General features: G+C 48.3%; 1 protein-coding gene across 3 annotated transcripts in view; it reads right to left on the bottom strand.

Moving 5' to 3' along the window:
* TTBK1 (tau tubulin kinase 1) overlaps window positions 1–9,609 on the bottom strand; it is a 100,457-nt gene extending 90,848 nt beyond the window's left edge. Inside the window, exon 1 of one of the 3 annotated variants that reach the window (XM_054290517.1) lies at window positions 9,529–9,609. The gene's annotated coding sequence lies outside the window, so the exon portion shown is untranslated. Of the gene's footprint in view, window positions 1–9,115; window positions 9,167–9,528 lie in introns of those variants that run through there. The other 2 variants (XM_054290516.1, XM_054290518.1) reach the window with 2 other exon arrangements.
* Between the last annotated feature and the right edge of the window lie 3,663 nt (window positions 9,610–13,272).

The raw sequence follows: 13,272 nt of genomic DNA, 5'->3' as shown, positions 1-13,272 counted from the left end.
TCATCACTGCTTGTTTGATGTGAGAATGGCATATTCAATTTTCCTTAAATCTTTAAAGCAAACTAGGAACACAATAAAACAGTACATGGACCTTCCTGCACAGGTTCTAATTTGGATTTCCTAAGGAATGCCTTAATAAACACTTCACTTCCAGGCTGTATATGATGTACCAGCACTTCAGGGGGAGTGATGGATATTACTGAGCACACTTTGCTCTTTGAACTCTGTGCATAAAAAAACCATACTGGATCAAGTGTTCACATGCATCCAGGACATCCTGGACACCACTGGGATTTAAGTTCCTGTTTGCTAAAAACCTTCCAAAGAGAGTTTGTGATTCTCTGGAGCCATCCATGCCTCTTGTACTTGGTTAACTATTGCCTCTGTTCCCCCTGGGGCTTTTTCATGAAACCATCCAGCCAGTGTGATTAAATATTTCTTTGGCAGAATCAGTTTTACCTCAATTGTCCCTGCTCCATCACCATTTTGGGTTGCTTCCCAGTTTCCCCACTGTCCCTCCTCTTCTGTTGAGCAGTCCTTCTTATACATAGTCCTGGAGTCTGTCAGATTTGGCCTTTGCCTCTGGTCAGTGCCACAACAGCACCTTGTCCCAGAGGCTGCCTGGCCACAGCCTTTACAGCTGCCCTGTAATTCCTACAGATTCCCACAGTGCCTCTTTTGTGGGGTGGGAATGCATCACAGCAATTTCTGCAGGTAACTGTACTGATTCTAGCAAATTGCATATTTCCCCTCCACTACACACCTTTCCCTGCTGATATGGAAAGCTCCACTCTTTCCATGAGACTCTTGCTGCATGACCCAACCCAAAAGCACACCAAGACTCCACACAGATGTCATTTTCCTTTGCAAATAGTTGGTGCAGTTTTGGGTTTTTGTGGTTGAGATGACCCCCAGGTATTAGAAAGTTGGGTTTTTTTCCCAGCCCCACAACCAAAGAAGAAGTCAAGATTTGTCGGTTCTGCTTTTCAAGGTTGTTTATTTTTTCTTATTTATTATATTCTTTTTCTGACTTGCTGAGATTTGTCTGGCAGGTTGGGTTGTGGCACAGTGTTTGCCTTTGGGGTGGTGTTAATTTTTATGTATTACGAATTATGTGTATTTTACTTACAATAATTTTCTAATATCTATCACCTATGTCAGACTGTCTGTCTCTACTCTGAACCAATCAAAAAGTGTCACCATCCCAGCAGAAGATGAAGGATGAGAAGAAGGAGAAGGACAGGATATGCCTAGATTCTTCTATTTTGCTTCTTGAACCCCCATTTTAAAACTCTAAAATTCTACTTTTTCACTTTGTGACAAATTAGCTATCATTCTACTTAAATTTCTGTGGCTTGTAAATTTTCACCCAAAGCTGGTAATTGTTTCCGTGGGCTAAAATCGAAGGCACAGGTGTCTTTGACTCCCTGCCAGGGTCCCAAATCACCCAGGGCAGCCAGAGGAATGTTCTGGGTCCTGACAGTGCAGCAATGATGGAACAGCTCAGGCTGGTGCCTCTGAGAAGAGTCTCCAACAAGGGAATCCCTGGGATACTGCACCCTCACAGTCTGTGCACTGCTTCCAGGGTGGTATTTTCTATCCAAGAACATCCTAGTAAAAGACACAAAAATTCTTGTACTTGCAGGAGTGGTCTGTTTCATTCCTTTCTGCACTGCTGTGTGAGTCAGTTTCCAAGGAACAAGGAATACCAGGATTGTGGAGAGTTCTACAAGCTGGTCAGGACTGCCTCTGTAAAAGCCATTTCCACGTGTGCTGAGAATGCCATCTAGTTCTCAGCTGTCAGTACCTGCCTGCACTCTCCCAGAACATGCAAACAATTGCTTCCCATCCAGGAGTTTTCCTATCTGTGCAGTTAAGCAGCTCTATCACTGAGCTCTATGCCTTCTCCTTCTGCTATCAGATTTTGCACTGAAAAAAACCGAAAACCCAACAAAACTCCCAATACAAAATCAAAACCACACCAGTAAAACCCCCAACAAAACTTTAATATGTGTTCTTCTGGACCAATTCATTGACACAAACCACATTTATTCTTTGATCCTTAACTTTTCAGTGCTATGCCAAGTAACTGGATTCTGAGAATTTCCTGTTACAGAACTAATATGGTCAGAACTTGTTTCTATGAAAAAGCATCATAAACCTTACACCATCTTTTAATGTAAAAATGATTTTCTATTCATAGCTGTAGGAAAGTACAGGAAAAGTAAATTTTGTACGTGACTTGGTCAATGCTCATAGCAATTCTTCAAATCTATCTCAACCTGAAATGAGTAATTGTGCATTCTGTGTTCAGCTTGCCAGAGTAAGCTGGCTCCTGGTGAATGCTTCTAATAATAAATACTCCACAGACAGAACAATTACTGGTTCAAGTCCAGCCTGGGATGTTTGGAAGGGGGAAAAAATGTATATAATCTCATCCCAATCAGAAACACAGGCAGCCAGGTTAAAGAAAATGTGTTTTGCAAAAGAAGCAACAAGCACATCAGAAATACCAGCTTCTGAGCTGCCACCAGACTTGAAAAGAGGCTGCAGGACCTATGCAACCAGATAGCTCTGAGCCCTGGAAACCAAATGGCTCCTGTCATTTCCCCCAGATAATTGTCACAAGAGTGACAAACTACTTGACTACCTGCCCTTTGCATTGCCACCTTTTACATTTTCTTTTTTGTCCTGTTCAATGGGCAAAGCCCCATAAACCTTGTCTCTGCTTGAGATGCAACCACTCCTTATTTCTCCATAGAAATGGGGAAGAGCAGAAAGAAAAAAGTGCATTTTCAACAAAATGCTTCTTAATACAACCAAACTCATGGTTAGACATCTGTGAACAAGCCATAGAGGTCATGCACACAGAGCAGAGCACTGCTACAGAGAAAAGCACAAAAAAAGGGAGGTAATTCTGTCCTTGCCTACTGGTGAGAGACAGTAGAGACTGGTAGAGTCCAGTGCCTCACGACTACTAAAAATCCTGTATCAGAAAAAAAGGCTGCAAAGTGCCTTCCACCTGAAAACTAAACTCTCTAAAATGCATGGAACTTAGCCCAAAGAAACCCACCCCCAAAAAAGGGAATGTAGTGGAGAAGTACTTCTCTATTATGAAAATTTAAAAAACTGGAGGGCTCTGACATTCAAGCCCACCTTCTGCTAGAAGCTGAAACACGACAACTGCAAATTAGTTTTTCATGGGGGTTTTCCTTAAGGGCAGGATCTGGAACAAGAAAGAGGGTGGATTCTCTTTTCAGACCAAGGCTGGGCACCTCTAAGAAGGCATGCTTTAGTCACTACCAATTTTACTAAAAGCAGAAACACAAAAAAAAAAACCAACGCCAAAACCCAAAAAACCCAACACCCACCCAAAAACCACATTTTGGGTGCTTAGACACTAATGAATGAAAGGTGAGTGCTGTTACACCATATTATCTACACTATCCCATAAATCTTACAGACCCCAATGCTGGATCCATACCTTCAGGTTCCTAATTAACCAATCTAAAAATCTGCCTGAAATGAAGACAAGCAGTTCCCCTGTCTCCTCCCAGCTCTGAACTCTTGTATGTAGGATTCCACCACGGGCCACCATGGGTTCAGGGACCTGTACTAGCAGAAAAATTCTTCCTCTTCCTAATAAATAAGAGCATTTCCTTGGCTCAGAGCTTCCTGAATTGGTTCACTGTAGGGTCAGTCAAATGCAAGAGGAGCAGACCTCAGATCCATTTCAGCTCCAGTCAAGCTGTGCTCTGTGCTTGTCTCCACAGCAGGAAGCTCTTGGCCTTCTGTGAAATGACAAGATTCAGTCCCTTCTGCTTAAAAACAGCAACTCTGGAGTTACTGGAGTAACTCTGCCTGAGGCTAACCTTTGTTTTTCCCCAAAAATAACAAAATTTAAAGAAACCGCTTTCAATAAATTACTTGCACAACTGCTAAACTAGTAAATTTTAGAAGTCTGATGCAGCTTGATTCTGTTTGAATAATTCAAGACATAACCAGACCACAAAGTCTAAGCTTCCTAACACAATGTCACCACAAAGGTGACTTCTATTCTCTGGCTGAGGTGCTGCAGGAAGCAAACAAGCAACTTTCATGAAATGAGGGAAACAAGCCAGACAATTTATTAGAGTGTCCAATCAAGAGAAGCACTGTGCTGATGCCTCTTCTGTGAAGGTGAAAGTGTTGGACAGCTACACCATGCCCTTGTTTCAGTGAGCAGAACAGGTACCAAGAGAACAAATACCAACAGTACCAAGAATTTAAGCTGCATGTCAAGAAGCTACAGATCAGTCTGGGATAGGAGTGGCAGATTCTCCCTCTGTCTGGGAGGCAGATTCTCACCAAGAGCTACAAGTTCAGGGAAAAAATGGGCTGAATTTCAGAAGAAACATCACACACACACACACAGAGAAAGAGGAGTTTCAGGATTACAAGGTATTTAAATGGAACTCAAAAAACCAAAGAGATGCAACAGGTTTCAGAGGTGTGGTAGGGAACAAGGAGGAATGGATTCATTCTTGCTACCCAGGCACATTCTCCAGTGCTCCATGGAAAAGGTACACAGAAAAAAGGCCAGGTCATTCCAGGAGAGAAAGAGCACTACACACTACAAAATAAACAGACAGTCTCACAGGAGGTAAAGAAATAATTTTGTGTCAAGGCTAAAGGGAAAAAATGTAATAGTAAAGCTGCCCCATCAGACCAGAATACAGCAGCAACAGTGATTTGCCATGTGAGAACAGATGGCCTGTGCCTTTAGGAAACAGGAGGCAATGGGGAACTTCAGTCTCCTCATGCACATCAGACTATATTACAAAGATGAAATTTTAAATATAACTTACAAATAATTCCACTTTGTTGAAGAGAAATGTATCACCTTAAAAAAAAAAAAAATAAAAAGAACGAAAATCTTTGGCCAATGCAACTTCCACTTTGTTTTAATTCTGACTTACTGGGCCAGCAGAAGGTTTTTAGAATAGAAGACGTGTGCAAAAGAAGAAAACAGTACAAATGATTTCAAGTGATGATGTTTTTTCCTGATGATGTAGAACAGGTTAAGTAAATTCTTCTGGATATTTTCTACCCATATGTGATGAGAGGCCACCCAGCCAGTCTGCTAAATGATGGGCAGATAAGAAACAGAAAGACTTAAGGAAATATCAGAAAGAAGATATCTAGGATTTTTGGCTGCTGCTTGTTTTGAAGAGCTCTGCAGAGGATCTGGAAAATCAGTCTTCCACAACAGACATGTTTAGAAAACTGAAGATTAAAAATTAAACTAAGTGGCAGGCAGGAGGGAGAAGCCCTGATTTATAGATGTGTTAGGATAGGTGAGGTGCTATTAGGAAGACTCAACAACCACATGTGTGGTCTCAGGCCACAGGCCTTGGAAATGAGGATGTTCCAGGATAAAACTAAAGTTTCTCTAAAACTAATAACTGGCTAAAAGAGAGGAAAACACATAGGAATGCAGAGTAGGTCTCACGACAGAGTGCTCTTAGCACACATGTGACACCTTGTGTGCATGGAAAATGACTCAGGCCAACAAACAAAAAGGCTGAAAAGCTGCACCCTGCACCCCCAAGGGGATCAGGGCTGTGACCAGGGCAAGCACAGTGTGCCCATCTTCTCAGCCTTTCCTTGAGCATCATCTCTTGGTCACTGGTAAAGGACTGGAGCAATCCAGGGGTTTGGCCTGAGCAGCTGAGTGATCCTGAAATCAAAACCTTTTCACCAAACATCAATGGCTCCCTTTGTCTTTTCCTGTCTGACTGGGAGGCCACCAAAGCTTTGCACTCAGCAGCTCCTGGGCTGACAGAGGGCCTGACAGCATCTCCTGCTGCACAGACAGAGAGGAATCCACTTCCATCTGCCTCAGCTGACACCAGATCTCTTTCTGAAGGCTGGGATGCCTCAATTCTCCTAAGAGGAAATCTGTGCCCACAGGCATTCTCTGCTCTCCATGGCACCTATCTGGCTGGAGCCAGCCCAGGAGTATCCAGTTTGTTCCTTTCATATTGCTCACCAAATTAAAGATGACACAGCCTGACACCAAAAGGAAGGGGTTTCCAAACACATCTTGTTTGATTAGCTCTACAGTCCATCACACTGTCAACATCTTCCTTCTCAACCACAAAAAAAATATCCTTTCCCATGCATGCAGCTCTTGAGCAGAGGAAGAGGCCCAACAGAAAACACTGTGGGACTGGGTAAGACCAAGAGGGACCAAGGGATTTTTTTGTGAATTGGGATTGTGAATCCCATGAGAAACCTACTGTGGCAGTTTTACATTTTCCCCTTTGAGTCTTTCAATATATTGATGTATCCACCAGTGTCCAAAAAAGCAGAAAAGTTCATGTGAAAAACCACTCAATACATTAATGTCCAAGACACATTGCCATTGCTAGATTATTTTCCATATTTTTGGGGATAACTGCTGTGGCTCTCAACACTGTGATCCACAGTGGATCTCTGTTGTGGAGAAGACCATGGATTGGTCTGACCAACAAGGATTGCCCCTGTCCACTTCAGAGCTGGGCAAACTCTCACCTGCAAGGGAGTCTCAATTTTCAGATGCACCACGTAAAAGCCACACCATCTCCCTCACCTCTCATTCCTGAAGTTTCAACAAATACCCAGCAGCTTCTCCCACTCTTCCTCTGGACTAGGGAGGGAGGTCTCACAGCTGGCCTTCCTTATTCCTCCCTCTCAAAGCAATCTCAACATTTATTCCAAAGGGACTGTGTCCCACAATGACATTTAAGGGGATTTCATGATGTTTCAAAGGAATACCAATTTTTTTTGGTGATCTTTGATGGAAGAAGGGGAGGGAATCCCTGGTTGTGTCCCCTCTGTATCTTGCTCAGTAAACCAGCAGAGCTAAAAGAGTTTTTTAGCAAATGCTTCCACAATGGCTCCAGCAAATATTCAGACTGTGCCTTGCAATACTCAAAGTGGAAGATACCAACAAAGCCCACATGTCCTTAAAAATTAAGGAAGTTTATGAAGTCCTTGAAGACTTTATAAACACCTATTCCTCCATAAGGACCTATTTTCTGTCCTCTGCTCTGTTTTCAAAGTGAATCAATGTTACTGGAAGGTCACTATGGAGTTTGGCAAACAAATCTAACCCAGGAGCTTCCCAGGATGAGGAACCGCTCCTGAAGTGTTTTCTGGATGCTGTACATTGATACACACACAGGCAAAAAACCGAAAGGACACAGTTGAAGAGATGAGCCCACAGCAGGACCCATGTGAGAGGAGTACAAACCATCAAGTAATGAGTCAATGAGTCAATCTCTCAATAAGAGAGAGCAAGAAACAGCAAGAAGGGATTCCCACACTGGAGATAGAGAAGAAAGATGGATTTGGCTCTTCCTGGATCTGGCTGATCATTCCTGCTTTGGAAAACAAGTGCCAACTGCTTCCAGTGGAGGGGAGCTGCAGGCTGCCTGCTGCCCTTACCAACAAACACTGGGGATGGAGAGGGAAGGAAATCCACACATGGGCCATGAGCACCACTTGATCAGCACCAACACTGGGAGCTGAAGGAATACATTTCCTAGCACTAGAGACACTCCTTTCTGGAGGACCAAGAGCACTGATAGGGATCTGATTCTCCCTTGAGGACTATTCCAAAAAAAAAAAAAAGAAAGGTTAGGCAGGTGTCTCCGAGGTGTGATAAAAGTGTCCTACAAGAGATTCCAGTGTTTTATTTCTAACAGCAGTGAATACCACATACAACATTCATGCGCACCACATCTCAAAAGTTTCTGATTCCACCTATATATCACCAGGAGGAGGATGCTACTTGTGAGCTGGATGATCACTGGCACGAAAAGGAAGAAAGCCAGAACATTAACCCATCATTCCTATTCTGCCCCTCTTTATCCTCTCAGAAGAAGGCAGCACACTGAAACGTGGTGACACACTGACACTCGTGAGACAGAACTGATGCTCTTTACTCAGAGCACCTGCACAGGCACAGCACCTACGAGCTGAGGCAGCATTAGCACACCCTGTGGCACAACACAACACGAAGCTAAATTCCACTCGTAGGAAGTCCCTAGGCAGAAAATCTCTGTTGTGACTCACTGAGAAGTTTATTGCTAAAAGGCAACATTCTCAGTGAAAATGAAAGAAGAAATCTACAAGAAAACTACAAGAAATCCATGTGAAACGGTAGAATTAGGAAACCTTTCCTTCTCTCAATCAAGCCTAAGAAAATTCAGAACAGGTTTGGTTTGAACCGCTGATACCAACAGGTATTGATGTCCCCACCCCTCAAAACACACAGTGGGGCTTGAACTCGAGCTGTCAGAGTGCCAGTGTGATTTCAGCGCTCCGTGCAGCATTCTGGCTCCCTGTAACATCCCCGATGCACGTCAAGGTCACGGTGCTCATCTGGAGAGTCCTCAGCGGGTCAGACCCAGGTTAGCGGATCCCTCCTCTCGCGGAATGCAGGGAAAGCAGCACAATGACCACGGGCACATCCAGCAATGTCAGCTTGGGCGCCGCCAGCAATACCGAGCCCATAGCGGGACACGGTGAGCCCCAAAGCTTCGGGAGACACGGCCACGCACACAGGAGCACCATTTGCACCCCGCCAAAAGGAGAAACTCTCAGCCTCCCGCCTGCAACCCGCACACCACGGAGTTATCCCAGGGTACAGCGGCGGAAGGAAGCGCTCGCTCCCTCCATAGAGCCCTCCAGGGACCGGGGCTGGTTATCCCGTGCGGCCGGACAGGCACCGCTGGCCCCGGGCAGGATGCCGTGCCCAGCCCCGGGAGGCACCGGACTCCCGAGGCGGCCGACACCCTCCGTGCTTTCCCCGGAGCCCGGCCCGCCGCAAGGCCGTGGCTGCCTTCGCACCTCGGCCCCCGCCCGACACCGTCACGGCCGGTCCCCGGTACCGCCCGGCGGGGCCGCTCCCTCCGGCGGAGCCTCTCAGCGCTTGGGGCGCCCCCGCCCCTGCCGTGCAGAGCGCAGCGAGGCCGCTGCCCGCCCCTCCCGCGGCGGCAGCCCCGGGCATCGCCGCGACCCCCGTGCCGGGCAGGAGCGGTGCCGAGGGGCGGCCGCCGCCCGGGCCCCCGCCCTGCCCTGCCCTCACCTCGGGCCGTCCCGCCTCCCCCCGCCGAGGAGGTGGCCGCGTCCGCCCCTGCACTGCAGCTGCCGGCACGCCGCCCCCCCATCCCCACCGCCCCTCTCGGCAGTTGGTTCGCCCCACCCGGCCCATCTTCTCATTGGCGGCACCGGGCCGTCACTCCGCCGCTGGCCCGCCCAGCCCCGCGGGCACGCTGGGAACCCGAGTCCCGCGCGCGGGACTCTCTCCCTTCGGCTGGAGGCGCCGGGTGGGGCGGCAAACTACATCTCCCGCAGTGCCTCGCGCGCAGCGCGCAGCCTCGGCACGGCCCGGCCCGGTGCGGTCCCCGGTCCCGCATCTCGCAGGCCGCCAGCGGGACGCTCCCTCCGTCCCTCCCTTCCCCTCCCGTGCCCGCCGCGGCGCGGCGCGGCCCGGCTCACCTGGCCCCGCCGCCGCCGGCGCCTCCCGCTGCGGCCGGCGCAGGCAGCGCATGCCCCACGCCCTTCAGTGCGGCTCGTCGGGCGCGGTGCCGCCGGCCCGGCGCGCTGCGGCTGCGGCTGTAGGACGGGCCGGCCCCGAGCGCATCCTCCCCCTCGGAGCCGCGGCGGGCGGCGGGATTCGCCCACAATGCACCGCGCGCCGCACCGACAGCATCAGCCTGACATCACCCGCGGGCCGTCCCCGCCCGGCCGGGCCCGCCCCGGGCCCGCCTCCGCCGTCAGGCGGCACCGGGCGGCGGCGGGCGGCACACGCGGCCGGGCACCGCAGCGCGCCGGGGAGCAGCGCCCTGGCGTGGGACTCGGCCCGGGACAGGGAACGGGAACGGCACGGCGCTGCCCCGCCCTGGGACCGGGAACGGGGCCGGCAGCGGCAGTGCCAGCGCGATCGCGGGCCCTGCCAGGTCGGGACCGGTGCCTGTCTCTGCGCTGGTGGCATCAGCGCTGGCATGGCCAGCACGGCCCCGGGCACTGCGCTGCCCTGGGAGCGCGGCCAGCGCTGGCACGGTCTGCGCAGGGCCGGGTGACTGCGCTGCTGGGACCCAGGCCAGAGCCGGCACATCTGCCTGAGGCTGGGCTGTGCATTGCACAGGGACCGGCAGCGACACCACTGAGAGCCCTGTGCTGGCAGCGCAGTCAGCTCAGCAGTGCTGACCTGCGGCTTTTTACTCCAGTCCTCTGGGGCCGGGGCCAGGAAGGGACTGGTGCACTACAGTGTGCTGCAAATGGCAGCATCACCACAGGACACTACACTGGGACCAGGACCAGCACCGCTGGCACTGGCCTGGGCACTGCACCCCTAGGATCAGAACATTCCCCATCCATACTGGGCCAGATCTTGCCCTGCCAGGGCTGGGAACAATGCCAGCAGCTCACAGCTGGGTGCAGCACCCAAAAAAGGCTCAGACAGGTGAGCCTGTCCCTGCATGCAGCTGGGCAGTGTGCCTGTCCCTGAGCAGTTCCCCTACCCTGAGGGGCACAGCTCCAGAGAGGTGCATTCTCCCTGCTCCAGCTCACTGTGGATCATGTTGTACATGGAGCACAGAGTAGCACGTGGCTCCTCCAGATGTGCTGTGCAACGCTCATGGCTGTGCCTTCTTGTTCCCTTTCCACTGCAAACCATCCATGTTCATGCCTCTGTCCCAGACTGTGTATGGGCACTGTTCTGTGCCTTATTCACCTTCACAAAACACCGCTGCCAGACCCTCCCTGCCACACTCTGGTGCCTCTCCCTGTCCCCATCAGTGTCCCCATCAGGCCCAGCCTGGTGTTCATCCACAGAGGGAGGTTCCCATCTGCCTTGTGAGTGGGATGTCACACCAGCTTCCACAGGGCTGCTGTGCTCCCCCATCCCTTGTGGGGCACACCTCCCAGCCAGGACTTTTCCTCCCACCAGAGCAGTCCCTTGGGGCCAGGGTGGTAATAAAGGGCACTTGTGGTGACAAGATATATATATATATATATATATATATAAAATCAATATCTAATTATCTGGATATTTTTAAGTATTGTTTTTCTCCCCTATCACTCATTGGGCATTTATTACACATTCATAAATGGAAGTGCAGCAAATCTACATTTTTCACACAGTTTTGACCTTTGTTTCGGGTGTGACCAGCTCTGACAAAGATTCACATTTCAGATTAGCTCAGGGACTCCGCTCCTTCAAACCTGCTGCCGTTCCCATTGCTTTGGACACAAGGTCTGTGCTCATCTGTTAAAGTGGAACTTGAGTCACTGCATTTCAGCTTTATTTCATCCTTGGTCTAAACCTCCCTTCTGCAGATGGAGCTGAATGGGCTTAGAAACCTGCTAGAACAGCCACCTGGGAACATGTCCAATTTAATCTGCAGGCAGAAATGCAGCTGGAAATGATCAAAAGATTTTATTAAAATCTGGGTTAATTGTGGCTTGGGAGAATTTCTAACACAGACCAGCGTGTCCTTTTGCTCTGTGGTGGTGTTTTTGCCTGGCCCTGACTTTCTTTGTGGAGCCAGATGTCAGCTGTGTGCACACCATGTGGGAAGACCATTGGAAAGGACAGCGAGGAGCAGATCAGTGCTAACCAGGTGACAGTCCTGGATTCCACAACTTTACTATTCTTCTTTTTAGGTCACTAAAAATAGGAAAAACAGAGGGATGAGCAATTGAGAAACATAGCACCTCATTGAGTAAGTCTTTTACATACTGACAGTATTGTATTTGCAGGGTGCTCTGTGGCAGGGAGGAATGATGAATCTGACTCCACGTTCTTAGAAGCCTAATTTATTATTTTATGATACTATATTATATAAAAGGATACTAAACTAAACTATACTAAAGAATACAGAAAGGATCCTTACAGAAGGCTAAAAGATAATAATGAAAACTCATTACTCCCTCCAGAGTCTCGACACAGCTTGCCTTGATTGGTCAAAAGTCAAAACAATTCACATGAAACCAATGAAACAATTTACCAACCACCTGTTGGTAAACATTGTCCAAACACATTCCAAAGCAGCAAAACACAGGAGAAGCAAATCAGATAATTATTGTTTTCCTTTTTTCTCTGAGGCTTCTCAGCTTCCCAGGAGAAGAATCCTGGGCAAAGGGATTTTTCCAGAAAATATGACAGTGACACTGACAGGAATCAGAGATAAGGCCAATAAGTAACTGCTGGTAGCAATTAGGAATAGGAGTAGAGAGATGTGGAAATTTGGGGGTTTTGGGTTTGGGTTTTTTAAGGGTTTTTTTCCTTACAGTTCCAGCACCAGCCTTTCCTGGCACACTCAAAATACTTAAAAATGAGAATTGCTGTGACACCCCTTGGTTCTCAAAATGTCGACAGCCTGATGTGCCAGCCTTCACTCCCTCATTCAGAAAGTCGTGGGTAGAGCAAGTAGGCATTGCAAAATCTCAAGGACTCTTTTCCTCTCTCCTCATCTCTTTTTGAGGCAAGAAAGGAGATTTGGGGGCTTGTGCTTGGGCTCAGCAACCCATCTCCCTGGGGTGATCAGGCTGGATTTGGGTTGTGTTGCTGCTGGCCATGGTTTTCTCTGAGGAAAAAGGCAGCCAAAATTTGAGAGCAGGGGACGTTCTGGTGAATCATGAGCAAAACAGAACTTGCTGGCAGAAGAGGGAAATCAGCCTTGGTGGAAGAAAACCAGAGAGGGATTCTCAGATTTCAAAGGCTGCAAATAAAGCAGGTAAGCTTTAACGCCAAATATTCAAATTCATGCTTGGTTTTTTTTTTTTTTGTTGTTTTGGGTTTTTTTGGTTTTTTTTTGTTTGTTTGTTTTTTGTTTTGTTTTTTTTTGTTTTGTTTTGGTTTTTTTTTGTGGGGGGTTTTTTTTTGGGTTTTTTTTTTTGGTTTGTTTTTTTTTGGTTTTTTTTTTTTGGCAACTCGTTTGTTTGTTTTGTGAAATAGCATTCCTCTGAAATCCTGAAAGGGGTAGGACTTGCGTATGAGTCATCTTTACTAGGAAACTTTTGAGCAATCCTTGGGCAAACCAAGTGAAGGCTGAAGTGCTCTCCGTGCCCCTGTCTGGCACCAGGTGGCACACGTGCTGCTGCTTGCAATTTGGGGCTTGGGCAAACCGAAAGTGACAGGCAAAACACAAGCAACATCGAACTACAGCAGCCATGGACTAATGCCAACTTTACAAGGAAATTAAAATTGTATTTATTCTTGCTTTTTGCCTATAAAAC

The sequence above is a fragment of the Melozone crissalis genome, unplaced genomic scaffold (assembly GCF_028551555.1).
Source record: "Melozone crissalis strain CALT ecotype California unplaced genomic scaffold, PUWL_Pcris_2 ptg000081l_1, whole genome shotgun sequence".
Lineage (NCBI taxonomy): Eukaryota > Metazoa > Chordata > Aves > Passeriformes > Passerellidae > Melozone > Melozone crissalis.
The sequence above is the reverse complement of the archived record's forward strand: the minus strand, read 5'-3'. Positions and strand labels throughout refer to the sequence as shown.